The 27,932-nt window shown below is 40.0% G+C and overlaps 1 protein-coding gene across 4 annotated transcripts in view; it reads left to right on the top strand.

The window, feature by feature from the left end:
* The first annotated feature begins 15,155 nt into the window (after positions 1-15,155).
* wdfy3 (WD repeat and FYVE domain containing 3) overlaps positions 15,156-27,932 on the top strand; it is a 120,239-nt gene continuing 107,462 nt past the window's right edge. For 3 of the 4 annotated variants that reach the window (XM_034117711.1, XM_034117709.1, XM_034117708.1), the window contains exon 1: positions 15,157-15,379. The gene's annotated coding sequence lies outside the window, so the exon portion shown is untranslated. Of the gene's footprint in view, positions 15,380-27,932 lie in introns of all 4 variants that reach the window. The other variant, XM_034117710.1, reaches the window with a different exon arrangement.

The following is a 27,932-nucleotide window of genomic DNA, read 5'->3' as shown; positions in this document are numbered from 1 at the left end:
TATCTTTATTTCTTCTTTTTTTTGTCTGAGATGGGAATCTCATCTCCTATACAGATGGAGCAGCTTATTTCAGACTCCAGCTTACTGCTTACTGCCTACTACCTGCCAGCTACCTGCCTAAGACCTGCCAAAGACCAGTATCTGGGAATGTTAAGCCCTCCCACTATTTTCCAAGAGGGCGTTGCCAGATTTTCAATTTCAGGATTTAACCAGGAGATGGCGCTTCCTTCACAAAAACAGGAAGACAACTTTTCATGGACTTTCAGTTTTGTTTAGAAGAGCATTTGAACACATCAATATTTTAGATCAAATGAAGTATATCTAATCTTGTAATTCAATAATATATAGTCTTTATATATTAAATAACTATGGCCAAACTAAGACTTAGTTTTTCACAAGAGAAAATGCAGATATTATATAAAAAACTAAAGTTAAAATCTTGTTTTTAATGCCCCAAGAGCAATAAAAACACTTGGTAAAAAAATACAAGCTGTAACAATACTTATATATATTTAATACTAATAACATAATGATTAATTTCAGATGATAATACTTTTCAGTGTCTGTCTCATGCTGCAGCTGACCCGGCCGACAGTAAAAATAAACATTTATAACTAGTTTAGGTTGTTTGAGAGGTAATTAAAATAGCTAAGAGTGATGATCTGACTTGAAGTGTGTGTTTTTGCTCCTAATTAAATGTGTACAAGATGTGAAGTCAACAGGTATTCACTCAGAGGGGGGTACTGTAGCTACTATTTATTTTCAAATGCATATAGGCTCAGTCAAGAATTTGAATGGGATGGGGAGACGTGTGTGATTAAAAATGAGTGTCCAAACTATGGCCAAACTAAGACTTAGTTTTTCAAAAGAGAAAATGCAGATATTATATAAAAAACTAAGTTAAAATCTTGTTTTTAATGCCCCAAGAGCAATAAAAACACTTGGTAAAAAAATCATGAGTGAGGCTTTCATAAATTGCATTTAGCTGACGCTTTTATCCAAAGCGACTAATAAATGATAAATGATTATTCATAACAAATATGAGTGATGTGTGATTATTATTCATGCTATATACTGATATAGGGCTAAGTAAGCAATCAACCCTGCAAATTAACCCTTAGTTGTTCAATATATTTATTCAGACAATGTGAGTAGAAATACAGAAATTCTGCTCCCACCTAAGGCAACATTTCCCTAAAAACTTACCAAAACTTAAACATTTTTAAAGCTCTTTCATTTCTGCTCCAGAGGCCAGGGGTTAAATTGAGATTTGATATGTGGGGGGGCTCTGTTAGAAGGTGCGACGGGGGAGAGAGTTAGACGCTCGTGAATTGTCAACGGGGGGGGGGGGGGGGGGGGGGGGGGGTGTTGTCGGCCGTAAGCGAACCGGGCCGTTGGCGTCCGGCCGTTCTGTGATTCTCCAGAACTCACAGCTGGCCAGCGGCCCACCGGGATAAGTCCCGATTCTCCCGACGGCCAATCCGTGCCTCCCCTGACTGCACGTTGCTGACACACTTGGCTGCAAACTCTCTGCACGGAGGAGCCGCGGAGGAAGAGACACACGTTCACTAAGCCGAAAAAACTATATCCGGTCACAGTGATCTGCTATTTTAAAGTAAATTCAACACATATCGACCCTAAATATAGCATATATTAAGAACGAGAAAGTGTTAACATCGTTTTTTGTAAACATATGACAAATGTGCGAGGGTGATGACATCAGAGCATCGTCCTATGGGCTTAGCCCCGGACAGCCCCGGCCCAATTGAACCCCTGCCAGAGGCTATACAACAACATCTGAAAGGTCAAAAAAACAAACAGTTTCTAAACTCGACGAGTTTATGTCACCGTCGTGACGTGACGTGATTCAAGATGGCGCCTGTGTCGGCTCGCCGCTCGCTCAGCTCTCTACCTTTAGCTATCCTGTTTTTGTTTTATGTTTGTCAGAATGTCTCTGCTCTGCTCGTTTATGATCGCCAAGCTCTCCTCCACCTCAGACCCTCACTGGAGTTGATATTGCTGCCCAAACCTACATCTGGCAACCATAAATCGTCCCCCCCCCCCCTCTACTGTTGGATATTCCCACCTACCTGCGCCGGTCGCCCTGCATCCTGCCTCGCCGAAAGCGCTTTCGACGACGGGGAAAGCGTGGTGGTGCACTGGTCCATCTTAAGGCATACCTGACGGCTTCTTCTGTGAATTATCCACGCCTCGGATGTCATGGCCCTCCCGCTGCATGCCATGTGAGGGATCGGTGGATTCGCCCCGTTTTTCCGGAGCTGTGGACTCTGATGGGCCCGCTGGCAGCTCCTCCTGCCCGACTGACTGCTCCCGGCCCGCGCGGCGTTCAACACGCACATCTTCGTCAGCTGAGACGCACTACACCTTCGGCAAGCCCGGAGCGAAAACTTTGCATGGCTTTGCTAAATGCTAGGTTGATAGCAAACAAAACGTTCCTGCTAAACGACTTCTTCACCTCTCGTGAACTGGATTTTATGTTCCTGATGGAGACCTGGGTCCACGCTGGCGAGTATACACCGTTCTCTGAACTTCTTCCTCCTGACTGTACATTCTTCAGCTCCCCCCGTGCCACTGGCCATGGTGGGGGCATAGCATCAGTGTTTAGAGCTAGCCTCCAATGCCGATTGCTTCACCCTGTAACTAGCTATGCCAGCTTTGAGTTGCAGCTTTTTGAACTGAACCCGGCCTTGCCTATACTCTGCGCAGTCGTGTATCGTCCGCCAAAGTGTAATAAGGATTTCATAAATGACTTTTCTGACTTTCTGTCCGGGATCATGGTGAAATATGATCGTGTTTTGATCTCCGGAGACTTCAATGTCCATGTGTGTTGCGAGTCCAAACCTCTGGTTAGGGATTTTTTAAATCTCCTTGATTCTTTTGGTCTCGTTCAGTCCGTGGCTGGCCCAACACACGAAAAAGGACACACTTTGGACTTAGTATTATCGTTTGGACTGTCTGTATCTGTGGATGAAATATGTGCAGCAACGCGTATCTCAGACCATTTACCGGTTCTGTTTACAACCTACATCCCTTCCGCAGGAGTCGAATCACGTGCCCCGGCGTGTCGTCTGCGTTCGATTAACCCCTTGACTGCCTCACAGTTCTCTGATGTTTTTAATGCTTCTCCGATCTGTAAATTAGATGTGAACTGTGCTTTTAATGCTGATGAGCTTATCTCCATGTTTGACTCGACATGCACACTAATACTGGATTCTGTTGCTCCTTTTACGCTTAGACGCACCAAAGTTCTATCAGAGCCGTGGCTCAATGACTGTACTCGTGCTCTCAGACGCGCATGCAGGTGTGCAGAGAGAAAATGGAAAAAGGATAAACTCCATGTCTCCCTAGAAATCCTTCGTGCTTGCCTTTCTGACTACCAGACGGCAGTCAAAGCAACCAAAACAGAGCACATTTCTCTGTTAATCTCCAAAAACAGCCATAAACCTCAGGTTCTTTTTAATGTCCTCAACTCTATCATTAATCCCTGTGATGTTTCTTCTATTGTCCCATCGACTACTCTCTGTGATAAGTTTCTTAAATTTTTTATTGAAAAGGTATCTGCTCTTAGGCTAGCCCACACTAGTGCTACCCCAGATCCTGCTCCTTTTCTGTGCCCTGCTGTCCTCGACCACTTTGAGCCTGTATCCCTCTCTTCTCTCTCGGATGTAGTCAAGCACCTGCGGCCGACAAACTGCACCTCAGACAGCATTCCCTCTCGCCTTCTCAGAGATGTTTTTGATTCAGTTGGAGCAAGTATTTTATTACTTTTAAACACCTCTCTTACCTCAGGATGTGTCCCAGCTGCCTTCAAACATGCCGTGGTTAAGCCACTCCTTAAAAAGAAAAATCTCGACCCCTCCATTCTCGCAAATGTTATGCCCATCTCCCAGCTACCTTTTTTTATCAAAAGCCCTGGAGCGAGTAGTCTACGCCCAGCTGCAGTCTTTTTTAACCATCCATGGAATCCATGAAAAGTTTCAGTCTGGCTTCAAACCCATGCACAGCACTGAAACAGCCCTTTTAAGAGTTTTTAATGATCTGCTCCTAGCCGCCGACTCAGGTAGCCCAGCTGTCTTGGTGCTGTTAGACCTGACAGCTGCCTTTGACACTGTGGACCATAGCATCCTGCTGTCACGGCTTGAACAGTCCGCTGGCATCACAGGCTCTGCCCTTGCATGGTTCAGGTCCTACCTGACAGACCGTAGCTTCTCAGTGCAGCTAGGTGCCTTCTCCTCTGCCAAAGCCCCTCTTACCTGTGGGGTTCCCCAAGGCTCGATTCTGGGCCCCATCCTTTTTCTACTGTACATACTGCCCCTAGGTTCAATTCTCACAAAACATAACATTCCCTTCCACTGCTACGCCGACGATGTACAGATCTATCTGCCTCTCAAAGCAAATGTCAAACACTCACTACAGCAGTTGATGGACTGCTTAGCAGAGATAAAATCCTGGCTGAGCAAAAACGTTCTCAACCTCAACGAGAGCAAGACTGAGGTCATCTTTTTTGGACCGCAACCTCCAGCCTCTCCGGTTGATATTCTGGGCTCTATCAAAAAAAAACATCCTTCCCTCGGTCATGAACCTTGGAGTGACCTTCACTAGCACTTTTAAATTCGACAAGCAGGTCAGCACCGTAGTAAAATCCTGCTTTTTTAAAATAAGACTATTGGCCAAAACCAAGTCGTATTTATCTTTTAATGACTTAGAAAGGGTTATTAACGCCTTTGTAACCTCGAGACTGGACTATTGTAACGCTCTGTATGTGGGTATGGACCAGGCCTCAATTAAACGCCTACAGCAAGTCCAAAACGCTGCTGCACGTTTGCTGACTGGCCACAAAAAGCGTGACCACATCACCCCTATTCTGGCCTCACTACACTGGCTTCCAGTTCGGTTCAGAATTGATTTTAAAATCCTTTTATTTGTTTTTAAAGCACTAAATGGGCTGGCTCCGGCCTATATAGCTGAACTGCTCCAGCGCTACACCCCAGCCAGAGCTTTAAGGTCTGCTGACCAGCTGCTGCTGGTAGTGCCCAAGACCAGGCTAAAAACCCGAGGGCACCGAGCCTTCGCAGCAGCTGGCCCTAGGCTCTGGAACACTCTGCCCCTCCATGTGAGGTCGGCCCAGACCCTAGGGGTTTTTAAATCTAAACTAAAAACACACTTCTTCTCTCTGGCTTTCTAGTTAGAGCGGAGCACGACTCCTGACTTTTCCGTGTGTTTTATTTTTATTTTGTTTTTAAGATATATCTGTTGTAATTTATTGTCGTTTACTGTGATTGTGGTAATGTGTTTTTATTACATGTACAGCACTTTGGCTCGACCAAAAGTCGCTTTTAAATGTGCTATATAAATAAAATCTGATTTGATTTGATTTGATTTAACATCGTTTTTTGTAAACATATGACAAATGTTCGAGGGTGATGACATCAGAGCATCGTCCTATGGGCTTAGCCCCGGACAGCCCCGGCCCAATTGAACCCCTGCCAGAGGCTATACAACAACATCTGAAAGGTCAAAAAAACAAACAGGGCTAGACAGCCATTTGTAGCATATGGGAGAATGGTGATGTGAACTCAACACGTAGTCACTCAGAGGTGGGTACAAATCTTTTCAAATGCGCATAGGCAATGCTATCTATTTACATGTACTGTAGGCTCTTTCAGTCAAGAATTTGAATTTGAATGGGATGGGGAGATGCTCTGCCAACACTGACCCAATCTTCTGCTCCTTACAACCCACTCACTGCCTGTGATTTAACATTCGTACATTTCTGAATGAGGCCTAACATTCCGAGGTTATTCTGTATTTTCTGAGTTCTTGGTCATTTTCCACGGGGGCGTTGGGAGATGGCACATCAGCATAAATACAGCGCTGTGACACCACACCTCCGCAGGAGCCGAGGTAGCGTGCAAACCATAGGCGGCTACCCTGAGTTAAGAATTTCATGCTTAGTCACACTGCAGATGGCCGTTTCCAATTTAAAATCAGATTGTATCACGCTGCAGCATGCACTTCTTGATTCCAAACTGCTATTGAACAGTAAGAAAACCAAAGCAATGCTTTTTGCTCCCAAGTCAGCGTCCTCCTCTTGCCTCTCCATTGACACCCTTGATGGCGTTTCTGTTGAGTTTGTTGATACCTACAAATATCTGGGCTTTTGGTTGGACAGTAATCTGAACTTTAAACACCATATTGAAGTTTTAACAAAGAAATTGAAATTCACTCTTGGCTTCCTTTACAGACTTAAATGTTGTTTTTCAATTTCATCCCGTAAAAGGTTGGTCTCTGGCTTATTCCTGTCCCAGCTGGACTACGGTGATACAATCTATAGATTTGCCTGTCCCACTGTTTTGGCCAAACTTGACCCACTTTACCATGCTGCACTGCGTTATATATCAAATGCACCCTATAGGACTCATCATTGCACACTGTATAGCCTAACTGGATGGTCCTCACTTACTATGCGTAGGATGCAGCACTGGTTTTTATTAATGTATAAAGCCATTTTAGGTAAGCTTCCACTGTACATATGTGTCAGATTTGCCCCAGTTTGTGACTCTTACAACCTCAGATCCAGTGCCTGGATACGATTCCAGGTACCTACTGTGCGGACTGAGGCTGGAAAAAGGAGTCTTTCTTATTATGGTCCTTGGTCTTGGAATGACCTTCAATCACGCCTAAAACTGATGGCACTTGTCTCTATATCATGTTTTAAATTGAAGTTGTCTGAAGTCCTCACCACCAGCTGCTCTTGCAGTAACAGGTAGTGTACTTTTCTTACTGTCCTAATGTGCACAATGTAGTGACTGCTTTTTCGTCTTTTGTTTTCTTAGTTATGTTCTCTGTATTTTATATGTTTGTGTTATGTGTTATGTGTAACGTTGCTGCCTTCTTGGCCAGGTCAGCATTGAAAATGAGATTTTATCTCAATGTTTTTATCTGGTTAAATAAAGGTTAAATAAAAAATTAAAAGATACTGCACATACAGATGGAGCAGCTTATTTCAGACTCCAGCTTACATACATTTCCCGCCAAAGGATAATATTCCCACAGTGCAGCATAATGTACAGTATCACACTGTATTACAAATTCAAAGTAAATGACTGTGGGTAATACAGCAATTTACTGCCTAGATTACAGATTTTGTTTACAGTGTATGTTGCATGTTTTAAATGTATTGTATTTACTTGTTTAAAATGAAATGTGTTTTAGATTGACTTTTAAAATCTAACTAACTACAGATGAAAAATAGCCTCTTGGCTAACTCTAAGAAGAAAGGGTAGACATATCTGTACTCTTAGTGCCAAGTAGCTAAGCTATTCATTCGCAGAAATGTAAAGTGATCTAACTAAGTTCTATTCATATTCTTGGGTCAGTCTTGTCTTCCAAAAAGTTTGTGACAAGATGTGAAGTCAACAGGTATTCACTCAGAGGGGGGTAGGTACTAAATGCCACCCATTTACATGTAGGCAAACAAAGTCAAAAATCAACATACAGTAGGGGGGTGGGGGATGGTGAACGGTATGGTCAATGTTTGTAAACACAATCCCCAGGATGTGTCCTAATCAAACCAAAATAGAAAATGCAGATATTACACTCAGAAATCTGAAAAGTCTATGTTAAAAAGCCTCAGTCACCTTAATTCATGTAATAAAAACATCTCAGGTCAGTAACACTGAAAGCTAAATGTGCAATACCATGTTCAGCTATGTTACTATTTATAATGTTATTGTTGTTACAACAGAAGATGTTTTTCTTTATATTGAAGTTAAATGCATCAATCTGGTGCACTTGGAGGTCAAAATTAAGAGATTTATGGATACCGCTGGAAAAAGCTGCAGTACATATGCCGAGCCTGTACGTAGCGCTGTAACTTCCTCCACAAAAGCAGCCTTCTGTTTATTCAACGTGGTGGGGGCCGAGGGAACCGGGCAGAGTTTTTCGCCGGTCAACGTGTGTGAAAGTTTAAATCTTCCTTATTGAGCTTTAAATCAAATGAATAACGACTATATATAATAATAAAATAAACACCGGCTGTTATTATGCCTGCTGTAACGTTAAATTACTCCGTTCTCCGCTTGTAATTATGCCGTTACAAGCTTCATAGTTGTATTTATCATCTAAATTTGCCGAAACAAGTTTAATATTCTGAAAGCCAAGACTTTGTTTATTTGAAATCAGATGAAAACAAACTGTAACGGACCCTGCCGTGTTATCTATGATTACTATATGCCTTACTGTACATTCATAATTTCAGCCGGAGGGAGGGGGGCGGCACTGCGGAAGAGCAGATTGCGAGTGAGAGGTGCCTGTCATCTTCCCTTTACAAGCTTCACAAATGTATTTATCGTGTGATTTTGGAAATAAAAGTTTCATATTCTGAAAGCCAAGACTTTGTTTATATATTATACGTGGGTAGCTATGACGTCAGAAGGAGTTACCGTAAATGAGAACTGCCGTAAAAGTGTTTCTATGATTTCTAGAAGGAACTATTACAGCTGTTATAAAGCATTAAATAAAAAGTCATGAAAGAGATAAGGAGGAGAAAAGGTTTAAGGAAGTAAGCAATGAATACAAAATGTCGAAATCCTCTGTTTCACGCGATGTCGAACATTGAAAACAGAGGACGGCGGTCCCCCAATCGGAGGAGACATCACGATCTTCCCACATTAGTGCAATTCACCTATACTTAACCCCAAATAAAAGAACCCAATAAAAACAGTTGTTAAATAATAGTGAAGTCACGTTGTAATAACAATAACTCATCTCTCGGTTTGAGTGTTCTTTTTCTGCTTTGCCAAAAGCCACTGTGTCAAGTGTCTAGTGACTATTTCTCTTAGCGGATGCATGTCAATTTAAATCAATACATACAACTATTTTTTAAATCAATAAAAACATTTTCTAAATCCATAAAAGCATTTCAATTAAGATTGGGAGTCATGTCGTTACTTTGTTGAGAATGTGGCCATGTAATAAGCGGGATAATTTGCAGCGACTTGGTCATTGTGGGGAAAAATAACACCCAGGGATCCTGATCGTTTCAATGAAGTTGAATACAGAATATTCATATTTGTCAGTGATTTCATGTCAATTCGGCGAACATAAACATAAATGATCGTGGTGAAGATGATGATTAAATTAGGATTAAAAATCGGGAGAGCCGACTGCATTTCCTCTCGTTCGTTTTTTTCGACTAAACAACATTATTTTGTTAAATAACAACATGGTGATGTTTTGTAAATGATTACATGTCTTATTTAGCACAGACTATGATCCTATCCGTGACATATGGATCTTAACAAAGATCCGCTATACAGTAGTACCAGACATACTGTACATCAAGCTTACTGTATCGAAGTTGATTTCACATGAGCTCCAGTGTGGAACCCCACTGCACCCCCTGGTGGATCAATGATCCATTGCAGCTGGCTTCACAATAATTAAATATATTTATCACGGGGGCGGTATCAAGTCAGACTGGGGGCAGGCTCTTCATCACTAACCTTTCACGGGCCGATCACGGACCGTGCACGAGCCAACCACGACCCTCGCGTTTCGAACTGTCCTAAATAAGACGCTCCATCTGTAAGTTATTGTTATGTCCATGTTTGGGTCTTTAGACTTTACAAAAAAATAAATAAAAAATAAATAATAAAAACAATAAAAAATTGGCGGCCCACTTGCAATGCCTTCGTGGACCACTAGTGGGCCGCGGCCCACAGGTTGGGAACCGCTGCTCTAACGTCTTTGTTGTCTGCTGACGAGAAATCCACCTATTCAAAGCACTTTGCAATAAAACCTTTGTCAATTATGGGCACTGGCACGGGATTTACAAAAGACAGTTGTAGCATCTTCAATAGAGTGCCATGCAAACTCCTAAAGTTTCGTTTTCTGTCATTGTTTATCAATGCAGCACACTTACAGTAAGCTTCATGTCGGGGCTTGTTTTAGAGGTTTGTCATGCGGCCAGTGGCGCCTGGTTTCATTTACGGTAGCATTGTTGTATCTTTTTTGTGTTTACTCAATCGTCTCCAGTGTGGGAAATTACCTGGCACCAGCACATTCAGTCCTGACTATTTGTTGTGTTTAAGAATATGTTTCCTGCCTGGCATCTTGGACTTGTTCTTGCATAAATTTGCTTTGTTATTGGTCGTTACTGCACATTATTCATCTAACTGCTAAACCTTATGGTTACCTCCTCCCTACTCAAATTACTTAAGGAGGTTACACCCAGAGCCAGCCCGACCCATTAAGCGACATAAGCGGCCGCGTAGGGCCCCGCAGCCACTAGGGGCCCCCTAGCAACAACAAAAAAAAGAAAAAGAAAAAATTATCTCAGTACACCGTCGCCGTGATAAGTATGTTTAATTAATTTTGTTAATATGCCTAGATTGCCTACTCTCAAAGTAATGTATTATATTATTGAGTCAATCATATAATACATTAACCTGTTAAGCACCAAGCCTGTTTTTCATGTTTCAGGCTCGAAAATGACATGCCCAAAACAAATGACTACAACTTAACTTCTAAAAGGGTTATATGAATAATTTATTTTTATCAAAGCAAGGTTACATCTGTGAGTTGGATGTAGAAGTGTCAGAATCAATATAGATGTTTTTTATTTTAAAGAAAATTCAGATTTTACATAGTAAAAAACTGTAAATTATAGTGTCCGTCCAAAAATTCTTTTTTACAGATAGTGAAAACTACCCTTGGATGATGGGTTAGTAGACTAAAAGCTTTAGGAATCCAAAGTACAACATATAATAAGTACCCTGTATCAAGATTGATGCAAAACAAGTGACATTTGACCTTTTTAGAGAGGTTTAGCCAAAACCAAAATGTTTTTTTTTCCATATCTCTGGCCCCCCTTGCTCGATTTTAATGGTTGACACCTCTTTCTGACCGTTAGAGCCAATAGAATCGAAGGGGGAGGCCCCCACACACACACGTTGTGAAGAGAAAAGGTGGGGGCTGCGCGCATGTAAATGTGCAGCAGAGTGGACCGATTTCTCGCTCTGACATTTGGAAACGAAAAAGCAGTTTTATTGCTTATGGATTATCAGAAATAATTTCAAAGAGTACACAGACACATAGGATTAACCCTTGGATTAACTGCAGCATCATTTTTTTATCGTTTTAATGCCATTGAAGACCAGTTTTGACCAAGGTAAGCCATGTTAGCGTTTCTAGCTACCTAGCTCCACATGTTATGATGTACGCTTTCGTTTATAGCGTCGCAAATGTTTATCACTGAGTGTTGAGGTGGGCACCAAACGATTCTGTGTCTCCAGGGGACCCAAAACTAGTGGTTGGCTGTGCATCTAGGATAAGTAATAAGGGAGTTATTGTGAGTTTAGTTGCAGAGATAGGTTACATTTTTTTCGCTCGTGGCTAATTCAGAGGCTGAGTGTTAGCATTGTGGGGTTTTTTTGGAGAAAAAAAATTAAAAAGATCAGTTAGCTGAGTTTCTTCCCGTTACATGGATATAAAACATTCATAGTTTATTAAATATTAAGATTCCTTAGACGTTGTTTCCTGCAAATGACGCGTTTATCTGCCCGGTACCGGGCGGATGGTGCGTAACAGGTTAACCGTGCTTTACCTGAACCTCATCATGACACTAGAGAGGACGGCAGGATTCTGTAATTTCCTGTGTTCCATGAATGCAACAGAGGCAAGACACCAGACCAACCAGAGAGTTGAATGGAAATAAACATCTGTCTTATTGGCTGACAGGTACCTATCCTGTGAGCTGTGACGATGTTTAAAATAAACTGTCAGTCGGACTCAAAGTTTTTGAAGATGGACATAAGAAAAAAAATTCTTGACGACAATTCTCAAGTGGTGGCTCACACAACAACCCCAGAGCCACCACTTGAGCCAGGTAAACAAGGTATGTAAATGTCAGTAAACTTCCAAGTTATGCGAACATGTAAGCAAAGCATAAATTACAGCTACGTTGACGTTACTTTGAATCGCGGGGGTAAGCTAAACCGTTAGCAAGTAGCTATAGCTAGCCAGATATATTAAATAAACACTTCGTAATACAATCTAAATGTTATGTTTTTTAGCGTTACCTGGTGATTTCAAAGAAAGCTCTCTGGGAAATGTTGACTTACTGTTCGACATGAAGCTAGAAGCTACCTTACAGTACACAGTTGATCCTGAGTCCTGTCAGTTAAAGTGTTTCATAGTTAGCTTAGCTAAGCATCAACCTAGCACTGATTTTCTATATACATAGGAAGTGAGAAATAGAAACTTAAGGCAGGCTATTATTTCTTGGAATGAGCAACAATGGATGAGCTCTTTCCACAACCGCCAAAATAAGGTCGATTTTCAAGTCTAGTGGAGCCTCGCAGCCACACTAATTGCGCCGCATAAGCGCATAGGTGCGCTGCATTTGCGGCTCAGTTGAGGCTCCCTCCGCAAGATGAGGCCCCCTCTGCAAGGTGAGGCCCCACGCAGTCTGCGTGATCTGCCTGTAGGGAGGGACGGCCCTGCATTCAGCTATAAAACGTATTCTTCAGACTTTTCATATTTTTTACACTTTTTGAGATTTCATTTAATTTCAAACCTTTATTTATCCAGGTGTATCCCATTGAGATCATTGATCTCTTTTTCAAGGGAGACCTGCTCAAGTAGGTTCCACATGAAACATAAAAACATAAAACAACAGAACAACAAAAAGGACATCATGCAGCATCATTACAGGGATTACAATTTACAATAACTATCCACATGAACAGGTACCAACAGCATCTGATTGAGTAGCATCCAACCGAGCTTTAAAAACATTTAGTGGCACCAGATTGCTCAGTTTCCATTTCAATTGCAGACTATTCCAAGACAGAGGAGCTTCGCATCTAAAAGCTATCTTCCCTAAGACAGTCCTAGCAGTTGGCACATTTAATAAAACCACAGCATGCGATCTCAGGCAGTAGCCACTTACAATTCGCAGTGAGATCAGGGAGCAGATATAGGATGGACGTTTCCCTAACATGGCTTTGTATATAAAAATGTACCAGTGACTGAGCCTCCGTACAGTAAGTGAAGACAAACCAGCCCTTGCATACAGGGTACAGTGATGGGTTAATACTTTACAGTTTGTCACAAATCTCAGTGCACTGTGATACGCGGCATCTAACTTGATCAGGTAATTGGCAGGTGCATTCATATAGATCAGATCACCATAGTCCAGTACAGGTAAAAAGGTCACAGTGACTAGCCTTTTCCTGGCCTCAAGCGAGAAACAGAACTTGTTCCTGTAAAAGAAACCTAGCTTCACCCTCAGTTTTTTAAGCAGGTTATTGACATGAAGTTTAAAAGAGAGACAATCATCGTCGATAACGTCGTCACCATGGTAACCTTTGATCTCTGGGCATACACACACAGGTGTTTGATAACATTCATTCACTACTACTTAATATCTAACTCTTTCAGCCTACTTTCAGCTACAGAAACCATTCAACTGTTGACTTATTCAGCTATTTCAGGACATTGAGGCTATACATTTGGTTGTTTATACCTTTGTTAAACCTTTTTAAATATTAAGCTTCTTCACTATTTTTCCTACTCTTCCAGTTTAACATTTCACTTTCAAGTTTTCAACAAAGTCATTGCAATGCATTTGAGATGTAACAATTTTGATTCAAATAATTTCACTTTTCTGCATTTCTCCGCTAAGTTCAGCAACACACTTACTTGGTTTTTGTAGCTAAGAGTAGCTACAGAGACCATTCAACTAATACAATATTCAGCTTTTTCAGCTAAATTCAGCAACAAATGTACACAGTTTAAAGCATTCACATGCATTTTCAGCCAGAGTGATACACTTCAATTTGCTCTTCAAAGACAATGAATCAGTCATGCGACACCTAAACGGTTAACCTTCCAAGAACATCTAGCATAAAACTACTGATGTATGACACCAAAGTATCACTTTCACTGGCTGAGGTAGCTGTGGTTTGTGGTTTATACTGCTCAAAGCAACACAACACCCACACAGTGGCTTTGATTGTTGTGTGTTGCATGTGTCAAAGGAGATCTGCTGTCACCTAGTGCCCCTTAAATTATATTGCAATTTTATTAGTCAAATTATCACCACAAGATTCAAGATTCAGAGATTCAAAGGTTTATTGTCATAACATACACAAAACTAAGGAGTAATTATATAATGTATGAAAAACTTACATTGCAGGTTTCTCAACAGTGCAATTTACAAGATATAAAACAATATATATAAAAAACAACAATACAAATAGTGCAAGCTCAGGTGTTTAATAGTCTTATGGCCTGTGGGATGAAACTGTCCCTGAGTCTGGTGGTTTTAGTCCTGATGATGCAGTACCGTCTGCCAGACGGCAGCAGACAGAACAGTTTGTGGCTAGGGTGATGGGGGTCTTTGATAATCCTGAGCGCTTTCTTCCTGAGCCGCTGGGAGTAGAGGTCCTCCATCATGGATGGCAGCTCCGTCCTGGTGATATGCTGTGCAGAGTCTTACGGTTGAGGGCGGTGCAACTGTCGTACCAGGCCGTGATGCAGCCAGTCAGGATGCTCTCTATGGTGCACCTGTAGAAACCGTAGTCCCATTGATGGCAATGGGGGAGTGTCCCTCTCTCTGCTGCTTCCTGTAATCCACAATCAGCTCCTTGGTTCCTTGGAACACAATAAGTCATTTAGGCCTATATTGTAAATAAACCTAGCAAAATAGAAAGAACTGTATTTAAACATCTATTATATATATATATATATATATATATATATATATTATATATATAGCCTATATAATATATATTGGATGAACAATCCTTATGTTGCCTCAAAATAAAATAAACATATTTATTAAATGAAATAATGGAAATAATAAACAAATATTATGGAGTGTGGACTGCTACTTGGAGAGGTCCCAGTTCACCAGTTCACCTCCTGGGCCCTGCCGTGGTGCCCTTGAGCAAGGCATCGGAAACACATTTGCCTCGGTGTTTTGGGCGCATGACAAATAAACATAATAAGAGCAAATAAAAGATAAACGAAAAAGGGTTTACTTTTAATGTTTTTTTTTTAAATAATGTGTCTTCTTGCTTTCTTCCAACAGATGTCAGGTTTGCCTTTCAGATGCGGCCTCAGCTGGGGCTGAGAGGAGGATGCTGTTAGGAAGAAAAATCTACCCTGGGACTAGCTTGGTTTATTTGGATGTTTGGAAATGGCTACCAGGAGGAAGGAGAGGAAGCAGTGACCACTTTGGGAGTAAAGCATCGTTTGTGACATATAGATATGCAAGGAGTGCCAAACCTAACTGAGATATTGGGGGGTTATCATCGACTTTCTAGCCCAAGGATATTGCTGCTTACAGGTAAGTGGATAGCGGATACACGAAATACATAGTTGTCTCCTGGAGCGGGTAGCTAGCACTGCGCTGCTAGCATGCGAGTTAGCTAACATAGGCAGGAATGTGCATCTTGCCGAGGTTGGTTTCCAACTACAGCAGCAATAAAGCTAATGTTAGCATGTCAGCAGTAACGCAACACACAATACGTATCCAGTTGTAATATTAAAACACAAACTCAGTTCTTCATTTGCTCTTTATTTATTAAAGGCCAGCGTCACCGTTTAGCTTGACAGTTGTCGTTCAGATGCTAGTCCGATCAGCTGGTCTTTAGCTAACTGATGCTAGTGTAAGCTAACATAGCTGGAATCGTCTCGCTTATACATTACAGGTTTGCAGCTGTATTGTGTTGCCATTAACTTTATGCACCCTACTGTGCCTGAAAATGTTTGAAAAAAACTGTCAATGGAATACACACGAGGACAAAACAAAAACAGGGGCACGGACAGTCTGTGGCGTTGGCTAAATGTATTACTCAACATTATATTATGGGCTAAGCAGGGTTGTTGTAAGGTTACGACTGGCTAGTCATAGCCAAGGGGCTGCTGGTATCAAAGTCGCAATGACTGGCATATTAAGTGCATTTACCATCGGCCTCATTTCGTGCCTAAAGACTCTGCTGTGATGTGCAACTTAAAGTCACCTGTGTGTGCCCAGCGGTCAGTGCATTGTTCCTGATTACATGGATGACTGCCCGGCTGCCTTTACAGTCACCTAACCACCCAGCAGCTCAGTCTTGGTTGCAGGATGGGGCTAAATGTGTACTTTGGTGCATCTAATGTTATCAAAAACATGTGCCATGCCCTGGCCGTGTTTACTGTGTCCCTTGGCAGCACATGCGATGAACTACGCCTGACAGATTGCCTTAAAAAAAGGTGTTTTGCTTCTGCATGTTTTAACCTTGCTAGCAACGGTTTTGTTCAACTATAAACAAAAGACAAAAACACATGTGTTAATAAGAATATCAAAGAAAATGGGAATGTCTAACGTAAAGACAGAATAACATTGTGAAATATGGTAAAGCATGCTTTTGATATTTGTGCAATCCAGGCATTGCTGTTAGCTTCCTACATGGTGTAAGCTATGAGCCAAGTGCATGAAGGAAAAGCATCCAGTCTCAACCTTTTTTCAAAATAAGAGACAGAAGACTCAGCCAAACTTAACATTTACCTGCTTTTCCTACCATTGTATGTGGACATTATCATGATTGAAGATGTTTATGGTCTGTAACCATTTGTTGAATGGGGTGAGACATGCTTTACTTCTACAACAGTTGTTGGTAACAATGACATGCTCTTTCCCTAATAATTCACACAGGCATCTTTTAAATTACACCCATTTCAGTCACACATAATTGCAATGTCATAGATTTCACATGCAACTCAATTGTTGTACTGGTTGTCCAATCCTTTTTTTTATATACGCATTTAACTTACACGCACAATGAAAATAATAATAATAATTTGTAAAGCAATTTCCTTCCAACAAGTTAAATAACAAGACCTTAAAAACATCTTTCACAACAGTAACTGAATATTATGAGCTTTAGGGGCATGACACAATTGATGTTTACTGAAGGGCTACTGCATTGTAAAAGCCTCATGCTGTTTTGTCTGTCCCAAAGAACAGGAATGAAAGGGTTTTAGAATTATAATGAAAACAGCACAATGACTACAGCCTTTTAAAAAATATTCATATTATTGACCAGGCTAGAAAGTCATTAATTTTCAAGAAGTGCAATTTTATTACGTTTAAAATAGCCATTTACAGCCACTTTGACTTTATAATTAAAAACTCCTTTTTCTAAATTCAACATTCACTTTCCTAAACCTTTAAAACAACATAAATGTTGGATGAGCAGGCTACACATATGTTTATCTTAAACAAACAACCTGAATAACCCAAGCCCCTTTCAATATTCAATTGTGAGGGATAGGGAAGTTGTTAATCCATTTCAGTGTATTTGGCCATATTAACTAATAATAAGGCACGCCAACACCACCAAAAAGAAGAATCTAAGTAGATCTGGAAATGAATGGCAATGATCGCCAAAATAATTATCATTACAGTAAGTCTATTCAGACAGTCAACCATCTTTTGAAGTTAACTGGTCATCATTTAAATGTCCTAATCTAATAAGAAAACCTGATTAGGTTCAATAGCTGTTGGTGTGTGCTGCGGACATTACGTTTTATTTCTGAATACAGGGTTCTGTCTCTTTGCGTTGTAAGCAGCAAGCTTTGGATTTCATGTACTACAGAGAATGGGACGTTAACAGAAGGTTAAGATAGCTTTGCTAAAATATTAAGCTAATTAGGTGGCATTCATTCAGAATAATGAGCATATAAGTTGCACAGTATTGCCAATCTGTAGCGTTTTGAGCTGCGTGAAGGCAAATTAAAGATGTCTCCGGCTGCTGGATTTTGTTATTAAAATAACCTATGCATAAATTATGGAAAACACCATATAAATGTTATTAATTCTAACCACCAATAGCTGTGAAATGCTTACCATTAGCAGATATGCACGTGTTGACAAGCTTGTCCAAAGTTAAAGCCCTCAGCTTTAGAATAAATGGACTTTAAAACTGAACATCAAAACCAGAGCTGTGTAACTCATTACAGTGTAATAATAGAAAACTGTCAATTGCTGATAGCTGACCTTTGGTGGCAGGTGATGTTATTGTTGTGTCTAGATGGTATCCCTCAAATAGCAAAACTTGCCAAGGGCTCTCTAGAAACTTGCTTGGAGATGACTTATCTTAATCTAAACTATTTGTGTTCAATGCCTAACTTGGCCTATCGAAGAAAACAATTGTAATGGTCACATTTACCAGCCACACTTTATTTTAATTCAACTTTTCTATTTATTTGGCTGTTGAGTAAAGCAAGTCACATTTTACAAGCATTTGGCTGGTCGCTAGTGTTACGTTTGCCCATGAGGCTATTCTTCCCCACTACAGAAATCAGCTGTGCGGTTCTTATTTTGCTGTGATTTATTGAGATGACTCAAAACCTGCCAAGAGTTGGTGTGAGGAAGTGAAGTCATAACTGTAGCCTCGGGTACTTACCTTATTCTGCTTTTTTCCCTCTGTGTTTCAATGCTAACCGACATTGATACTGTGAAACTCACTAGGTTAGTCCTTTGGCTAGGTGTATACTCTCCTCGGTTAAAAAAGGGTTGCTAACATTTGCGTACTGGATACAGCACTTATTGTTCCTACATCTAAAACTGTAGTTTCTTCGTTTTGCATATCTTTCCTCCAGGGAAAAAGCGATTGTTGGTCAAGTAGGCTTATATAACATTTCATCATGTTTACCAGCTGCTTTGTATGAGTAATTGTGATTAAACATTGCCAAAGTTGTGTGATGAATTAAACACAGTTACACAATATAATATGCCCTTGCTGACACTTTTATAGCCACCATCCAAACTAAATTATGCCCATAACTGAGGTTTGTGTTTTGAATTTAATTCCAACTAAGTGTTATCTGGAGTTACTACTCAGCTCTAAAAGCTATTTGGATATTAAATATGTAAAAGGGCTTGCTGAAAATAGGGGAATGCATCCAACCTATCACCTAGAAAGCAAAAAAAACATTTTGCAAACCTGATGACCTGTTATAGCCTCATATTTTGACATAGAATGTAGGGCTGTGCGATTATGGCAAAAATCATAATCACGATTATTTTGGTCAATAATTGATATCACGATTATTAAATACGATTATTCATTGACTTTGAAAACATCCATTTATTGAACTTTAAAACAAATACAAATAATAATTTGAACAGTAACTGTTGATTAGCCTGAACGTATAATTCAACTGAAAAACTTTAAATAAATAATATCAAAATAATAAATACCAATAAACAAGATCAACAAATATTTTGGAGCGCACTTCCAAAAGCTACTAATCATATATAAATATGATAAATACAAATAAATTAGACCAAAATAAATTAGATCAAATATGTTGCAGTGCACTGTCACAACCTAGCAAAGCAAAATAATTGTTTTATTCGATTATGTTGTTTTCGTAATTGTGGCAGGCCAAAATCGTAATTGCGATTAAAATACGATTAATTGCACAGCCCTAATAGAATGGCACACTTTTCTAAATTCTGTTCCCTATGATGTTCATGTCAGGATAAGCCAGACCAGTGTAAAGGATGATGCAGTGATGACAAATTGTGTACAACGGCCCCCCCGAAGTTAGCATCGGCAGGCGAGTAATGGACAAAAATTAATGTCCCCATTGGATTTCGGTATATTGCAGAAAAATGTGCCCTGTGGCCAACACAGATTCAACACGTTTTTTTCACCAGGATAATCTATAGTATACATATAACACCCCTTTGTGATTTTTGAAGCGCAAATGCAGTCACCCGAATTAAAAAGCTAATGGTAGGCTAAAAACTAACTACGACGTCACCACTGCTAAATGAAAGGCAGATTCATGATGATGTTTAGTAGTCACATTTAGTCACTCTTTTGCATCCGCCATTTTGATGACGCCTAGAAGATTCGGACATTCACAAGTGAGGTGTTTGGTTTACGTAATTTATTTCGTAGAATAAAACGTGAAAATCTCTACAGCTTGTTTTAAACACAGAGCTTATTTCAGGCATCTTAATTAAATTGCTTATATTGTCAGACCAACTGTCAAAATTCCCAAAGATTATAGCATACTTTAAATTGTATTGAAACAGCACTAGCACATTAAGGTGGCACTATCTGAAAAGTTAGCTGTTGTTGTGAATGATTGGGAACAAAAGTAAATAACTTTAAATAACAAGATTTCACAGAGTGCTGCGCCTGAGGCCAAATTAGAAAAAACACCTTGAAGTCTTAACAAATACAAAGACAGCTTATTTTAAATCAACAGAGACTAATGTATACAGACTAAGCAAAGATTACCTGCTGAGATTATATTTTGGCTTTGCATTTCCCTTTCTGTAGTGGGGATGGGAGAAGCAATGTGTATTCTGTGCTGTGTAAGCCTGTTTGTTATTGATTAGGTTTAGCCAGATAGCTGCATTAGAATCTTATGGATAAGCAGCACAAGGCCAATACTAATTTCCCCTTCATATGAGCTTTCTCAGGCCTTGTGAAAAGCATCTCGTATAAAGAGGCTGTCTTAGTTGTGTGTGTGTGAGTGTGTGTGCATTTGTGTGTGTGTGTGTGGTGTCATGTCAGACACCAGACTTCAGTTGCACTTTACCGCTCGTCTTTCTTGAGAAGAAGCAGCGTGCAGTCATAAACCAAGACAGGATAATTCTTAATTATCCCCCGGGGAAATGGTCTGTACGTCATGAGAGCCAGAAAAGCGCTGAGAAGTTTAAGTACACACACATAATGTAGTACGCACATGTTCTGTGTTTGTGTGTACTGAACATGTTTAATACAGTCTTTACTCGCTCAAGGTTTTGTGAGTTCATGCATCCATTCTGTTCAATTCTGTATATTTTGGAACGTCAGGAAAGTCCGAAAATCATGACAGATGGATATGGTTTTGGTCTCGTCATGGGATTTGTCGAGAACAAAACACACCATTGTTATTCTTTTTGATCATTGTCTTTATTTATTACATTTGCAGTATTAAATTAATTTAGAAAACTGCAGTTCATCCAAAAAGTCTCAACCTTTGGAGGATATATTGTAGCATTTCCTACTTAATTTTCCTTCATGTGGATTAAAGGGAGTGTGTATTTTTGATATGTATTTGAGATGATTCTGTTCAAAATGAATCTGCTGAAATGGCTGATTTACTGTATTTCGTAAAGGCTGTGATGCTACACTGGAAAGATTGAAGGAAATATATTCCCCCTGTAGGTTCATTGGCCTGGCACTAGATGGTATTTACCGTTAGGTTTCCGATCACATGTGTGGTTTATGGTTATTAGTGTTGATCAACAAAAGTAGTTTACTGAATTATCCATGAACGAATAGAATTCTACAGTACATTTTGGATGTACCAAATAGAAAATGAACCCAATATTAATGATTAGAAGCAGACAACTTTGCATAATAAAAGCAGATTAAGGCATAACACACATTCTAAGTCAACAGTAGATCAAGTTCCTGAGAACCCATCATGCTCTCATAACACATCAGGGGTGTTTCTAAATCTCGAGTACGCTTGCTTGGTAGCACATGTCTTCCGAGTCACTTGCTTCAGAAGCGAGGCAAGAATACTTCCTGGCATTCGGAAAACAAAGAGTGGAACAGGCGAGCAAGTGTGCAGGTGTGCGTCATATGAGAGGCCCCGCCTTACATTTTCCGCCACAGATTTGGGGAAATTGGTCCGTGCGCAAAGCATTGTGGGGATTTTAAGACCGTGGAGTCTACTCATGTGCAGCCTCGAAATTTCTCCAAACGAAGTACGCCGGGCTCGGTAGAATTCCAAGTATGCTGGACATTGGAACAGTACTTCGGCGGCACTCGATGACATAGTATGCTTGAAATAGTGCCTCTGGAGCAGCTTTACTCGAGATTGAGAAACACCCCAGGTGTCCCTGGCTGCTGTAAAGCTTTGGATACTGCAGATTGTTTCACTTTCTCGTATATTGAACCTGGCCCCTAGTGGTATGTTGAGTTGCAATTTGTATAGCAGGCTTCATTCAGTAAAGGAGGATGTTCCGCTTCCCCTGCTGGTCTCATTTCCATATGGCCTTGTGTGCCCCTGCTGGAAACCACACTTCAATGTCTTTTAGTGAACCAGAAGACTCAGTGGTTTTAAGAAACTTCCACTAGAGTCTTGAATAGAGGATTTCTAAAGAGTTACTAATTATGTAGGGCTGCCTGCAACTAACGTTTGTTTTTATTTTCAATTCATCTGACAATTACCATTTTTGATTGGTCTGTTTGTCATCAGAAAATGGTGAAAAACAACCATTAAAGTACCCCAGAATATTTAAATGACTTGATTAGTCCAACCAACCCAAAGATATTCAATGTATAACAAAGATTATACTAAATCAAAGAAATAAAAACTGGAACCTGAGCATGTTTGGCCTTTTTTGATTGATTTATGGTAGCAAAAAATCACAATTGTTCCAGATTCATCGATAATATTATTTTACAATCAATTTAAAGAGGCTCTATTATGCTTTTTGGGGTTTTCCCTTTCATGTAGTGTGTTATATAGGTTTTTGTGAAAGGTCTGCAATTATGACAATGTAACGAAATTGTCTAATAGGAAACCAGATTGAAGCGATAACATTTTATGACAGCTATGTCTGTAAACCTGGAGGCCTACAATCACAAGGCGGTCATTATAGTTTTAAGCTAAGGAAAGGAGCTCAAGATAGATAAAATAGAATATATTTTCCATCATCAAATTTGAACTCTTTCTGAAAACATTCAGTCAATATTAAAATGGAGGTCTTTTCCTGCAAAGAATGTTGTTTATAAAATGGAAATGATGCCTAAATTCCCTATAAATAAATTATTAAGAATGCGTTATACTTGCCCCCCTCTTCTCCGGTCTAAATGGTATGGTCCTCGTGCTCTGATGGCTGTAGCCCCATCACCCTCCACCCTCCCCTTCCTTTCCTCTTCCTCCAAAGCCCTGTGCACCCCACCCGGTGTCAGGGGGGGATCAGCTGTGCCAGTCCCGGCAGGCCACACACACACACACACACACACACACACACACACACACACACACACACACACACACACACACACACACACACACACACACACACACACACACACACACACACACACACACACACACACACACACACACACACACACACACACACACACACACACACACACACACACACACACACACACACACACACACACACACACACACACACACACACACACACACACACACACACACACACACACACACACGCTGGCTAGCGAACAAAGCCCCTGGCACTGCCAATGAAGACAAGCCATGCCTCCTCCGTGCGTAGCCTCTCCTCTTTTCACGCCACTGTGAGGGGAAGGCATGACACCATTGTCGTTGCTCTTCCTTATCAAAAAGACGAGGGGGAAAAGAGTCGGCCCTGATATACAGTGGATTCTTTCTTTTTTTAAATCTTTTCTGCTGCTGAGGACTAGAGATGCTGGCGGAGCGCAGAGAGAACAGCAGGTAGGGAAAGTCAAGAGCTTGGTGCTGAGCTTGTTTCCGCGGTGACCAGGAGTTTGTTTACTGATACTGACCGAGCATAACCTCGATGGATAAAGTATAGCATGTTAATTGTTAATATTGATGTAAAAGCTCTGCCTCTCTGCGTCACGTCAGTGCCCGACTTCTTTACATGAAAACATAAGATTTCAGCAATTTGGTTAATGCTTCCAGGCAGAATGAACGAGGGCAGGCTGTAATAAGATTTGTTTTCCACCTTCGAGCAGTGATGGATGCAACAGTCGCAGCTCCCATTTATGTCACACAATACCCCTGATGTGTGCTTGATGAAGAGAAGAAAGGGCTGGCTAGGGTTACATTTAACCTTATAATGCGTGTTAGATAAGAACAGTGATGACTTATCATCTTTTAGATATTTGATTCCTTTTGTTTTCAGAATAATGTTGCATTTCCACAGCATAGAAAATCTTTAAATAAAGTACATCCCTATCACAGTATGTAGTGAAACTGAATTGTCACTTTAATATTTTCCTCAGATGATCACGTTTAAACATCTAGTAGCATTTGTTAACATTTTGAAAACAATTTATATGGCATGATGTATACATTGAAATAAGTGTTTTTAAGGTCACATTTTAGATTACTAAATGCTTCCATAACAAACAACAAATGAATGGACTCCAAAGCAAAACAAAAGCTGAGACGGAGAAATAGGCACCCCAGATGGGACAGAAAAGAAGAAAAAAAAGTGACATTACAAAAATCTTCTTTGGAAGAGAGCAAAATGGTAGTGAGCAGCCTCAAACACATACCATATTTTACCACGTTTACTAGATGTCCAATTGGACATGAATCATTATATAGCTGCTGCTGGCGTGCAAAATACCTAAAACTGTTTGGTGAAAAGAGATTTAACAGAAACATTTCTTTAGACTGTACCTCATATTGTGTAACAAATAGTAGTGGTTGAAAGCTATCATCAAAGACATAAGTAACATATTTCTGTCAAATTACACTTATTACTGTAAACTTATCATTTACAGTAAGACATGTTTATCTGCCAAAACAGCTAGCAGAACAGAGACACATGTTGAATTCACAACAATTAGGCTGGTGGTAATAGCCCGTGATGATGACACCCAAGGCATACTGAAGGTCTAAATAGATATCCAACGAGGAGGCTGTCAGTTCTGTTCCTGTCCGGACTTGTTTGGCATGAATTGATTTCCTGCCTTCTGGTTCTTGTTTACGCTCGTGCATCAGCTGTTCTTCAAAGACGCGCTTCAGCAGTTAGAATCTGCTCTTTTGTAGCATTGTCACTGTAAATCAACAATGCTTCAAGCTCATCTCTTAAGTAGTGATGATTACATTGCCTCTGGGTATTAGAAGATATTTGTCTTCCATTTGCTTGTAATAAAGACAGGTATATAATGGTTGTGTGTCACAATGGCTTGCAGAAGGGACTCTTTTTGGCTGAATTCAACACCGCCTACATAGCCTTTTATTTTTCTCAAAATTTGCATTTTGTTTTAGAAGTTTGGTAACTCCTGTCAACCCATTTTTTTCTTCTCTTCTCCATGGAGCTCCCCGGTAAACTGTCAGACAGGAGACATTTCTGTGATTACATCACTTCCTCCAGAGGAACAACCACACAAGCCTTTGAAGAGTTTGGCTTTTCCAGGGCAATGGCTGCCTTCATCTCCCAGGAGTTAGTGCTTAGTCTGCGAGACGTTCATTGAAGCTGGCGTCCGCTTAAAGAGAATGCTTTGAAAAAGACCGGAGGGCCAAGAAAGCAAGCTTGGTTGCATAGGAGTTGACATTCCAGCGATGCCATTGACTCATTTCCTTCAGTTCAGCCAAGACGAGAAAGGGTTTGATGCTGTTTTCCCTGTAAACTGTATTTCTCATGACTCGACAAAGACATGGTCTAGCACTCTTAAAGGGATGATTAGCATTTAGTTTGTATGATAATGGCGCAGTGGGTTTCCCATGCTCATCCTGCTGGACATTCAAATTCACATCAGGGCAGAGAGATGAGTAATGGGCCAGCAAGGTATAATGTTGTCACTTTGCTAGGATTCTAAATAGCTTGTACTTGCAATTCTTAGTCCCTCTGAACCGTTTCCTGCCTCCTTCAGGTATTTCCATTCAAAAGATAAGATGGCCTAATATCTCAGAAGGAAGTGAGAGTGTTGTGTTGCCAAAGGTGTCGGAATGTTTTTGTTTTTACTGGCTATGTTTTCTGATCTGAAACTAAAGGGTGGATCATGTCCACTTGAATACAACTAAATCATGCCAATATGTTTAAACACATTTGATGCCAAACTTTCAATAACATTAACCAGTTAATACCAGTATTTGTAAGGGTGGATACATTTTTAAGAAGAGGAGTTAAACCTTAGCAACAGAAGATGATTTAATGATATTTGTCCATGTACAGCTATAAACGACTGCAAGTGCCCAGCTGGCGCCCAATAGAACGTTTTGTATTTTCAGTTAGGGCTGCTCAATTAATCATATTTTAATCGCAATTACGATTTTGGCTTGCAATGATTACGAAAACAACGTAATCGAAATAAAATGATTATTTTGTTATTATTATTATTTTAGTTTTTTAATTATTATTATTTTTTTTTTTTAATTGGTTTTTCAGTTGAATTATACTTAAAGTTCAGGGTAATCAACTGTTAAAAACATACTGTTCAAATTATCTTTTTCAATAAATGGATGTTTTCAAAGTAAATGGATAATCGTTTTTAATAATCGTGATATCAATTATTGACCCAAATAATCGAGATTATGATTTTTGCCATAATCGAGCAGCCCTATTTTCAGTGTAGGATCATTAGGCTTGATAATTATGAGTTACCCTCTCATCTTAGACGAGGCTTCAGGAAGCCACTCAAAAACAAAATGTGTCTTTCAGGTGTAAAGCTTTACTCCTCTCTAAGTAAGTAAAGTTGCACCAACAGAAGGAAGACACAACTAAAGAAAAAGTGTCTAAGGCCTTCATTATTTGAATGATTGACTGATTTCTTAATTTTTTTGTCTTGCACAGAAATCGCCCAACCCTCATGACTTTACCAAACACCCAAAATGAAGTTACATTGCTCAAAAACTTTACAAATTAGGTTATTTTAAGACTTAGCCTTAAACAACATATTATGCTTTCACTCGCTTTCTTTGCAGATAAAATATGTTACAAACAAAGTTTCCTTTCCCAAAACACATTTCTTTTGTAGTCATCCAGCCAACATAAATCAACATAAATAGAGGTCATTTTTCTAAAAGGTACAATGTCCTTGTGGAGACGAGAGGTAATGAAAACAGAAAATGTCACCTAGCTGACACAACTAACAACGCTAGATTGATTGTGTGGTTTTCATGACGCGCTCACTGCTTACCAAGTAGGTGGAGTGAGGTGTAATTGTGCGTTTTGTCTGCAGATCCCTGGCTTTCTTTTTGTTGATTTTCCATCTCAGCCTTATGCTGAGTCGTATGACATGTGTTTGCCCCAGTTTGTGGTCCCGGCCCTGCTGCGCTCCGCTCTCTCAGCACTCGTGTTCGCTTCACTGACTCTCTGTTACACAGGGCTCAGTACACTAGTGTTCACAGTCAGCATTGTTCACAGATAATGCTGGCTCTGATCTGAGGTGAGGCTTCATTATAGCATGAAAGATAGGTCGGCTGTCATAGCTTGAATACAGTTTGAGGATACTTCCAATTTATTAGAATTTTATTAGAATCTTTGTCAATTTCTGGTTAATAAAGCTCTGTGATTAATTGTTCACTTACCATATTCATGTAGTTAAAGCTGCAACGATTTCAACTTGATATTTTTCTTTTCCACCTGGTTTCTCTACTCCTCAATGCCTTAAGATCTTTGAGTTGTGGACAAAACAAGACATTTGACCACTTCATCTCGGGCTTTGTGTAATTTTCTGTGCACTGATAACTTAATTACTGACATTTCAAAAGTCCTTACATTTGGTAGGTAATCTGACAGTATGCCGGTTTGCTTGTTTACAGCTTGTCTAAATGTTGGAATGTCTTTGTTATTTTGGCGACTACAATGTTTCTGTAATTGATAGAAATGTTGTCAAAATCTATGAAAAACGATCCACGGTTTCCTCCCTGGAAAAGGTTCTCCTTTAATTTTCTTACTTCCTTGGTGAATGAATCACCTTCTGAGCTCAATGACAGAGATCGTTTGACATCGCTTATCGTTGAAAATGTAGTACCTAGATGACAAAACTCTTGCCTTATTGATCAAAACAAAAAATGACTTTGCTCTTCTATGTGATGTAGCTCTACTGCCATATTTCCCTAAAGCTTGATAAGGCTGATATCTGATTGACCTTTATTTATTTGTTTGCCAAGTCTAACTTTTGAGATTTATTTTTATT

This window comes from Trematomus bernacchii, unplaced genomic scaffold (genome assembly GCF_902827165.1).
Source record: "Trematomus bernacchii unplaced genomic scaffold, fTreBer1.1, whole genome shotgun sequence".
NCBI classification, from domain to species: Eukaryota; Metazoa; Chordata; class Actinopteri; order Perciformes; family Nototheniidae; genus Trematomus; species Trematomus bernacchii.
Note: the sequence above shows the minus strand (reverse complement) of the source record. Positions and strands in the feature narration are given on the sequence as shown.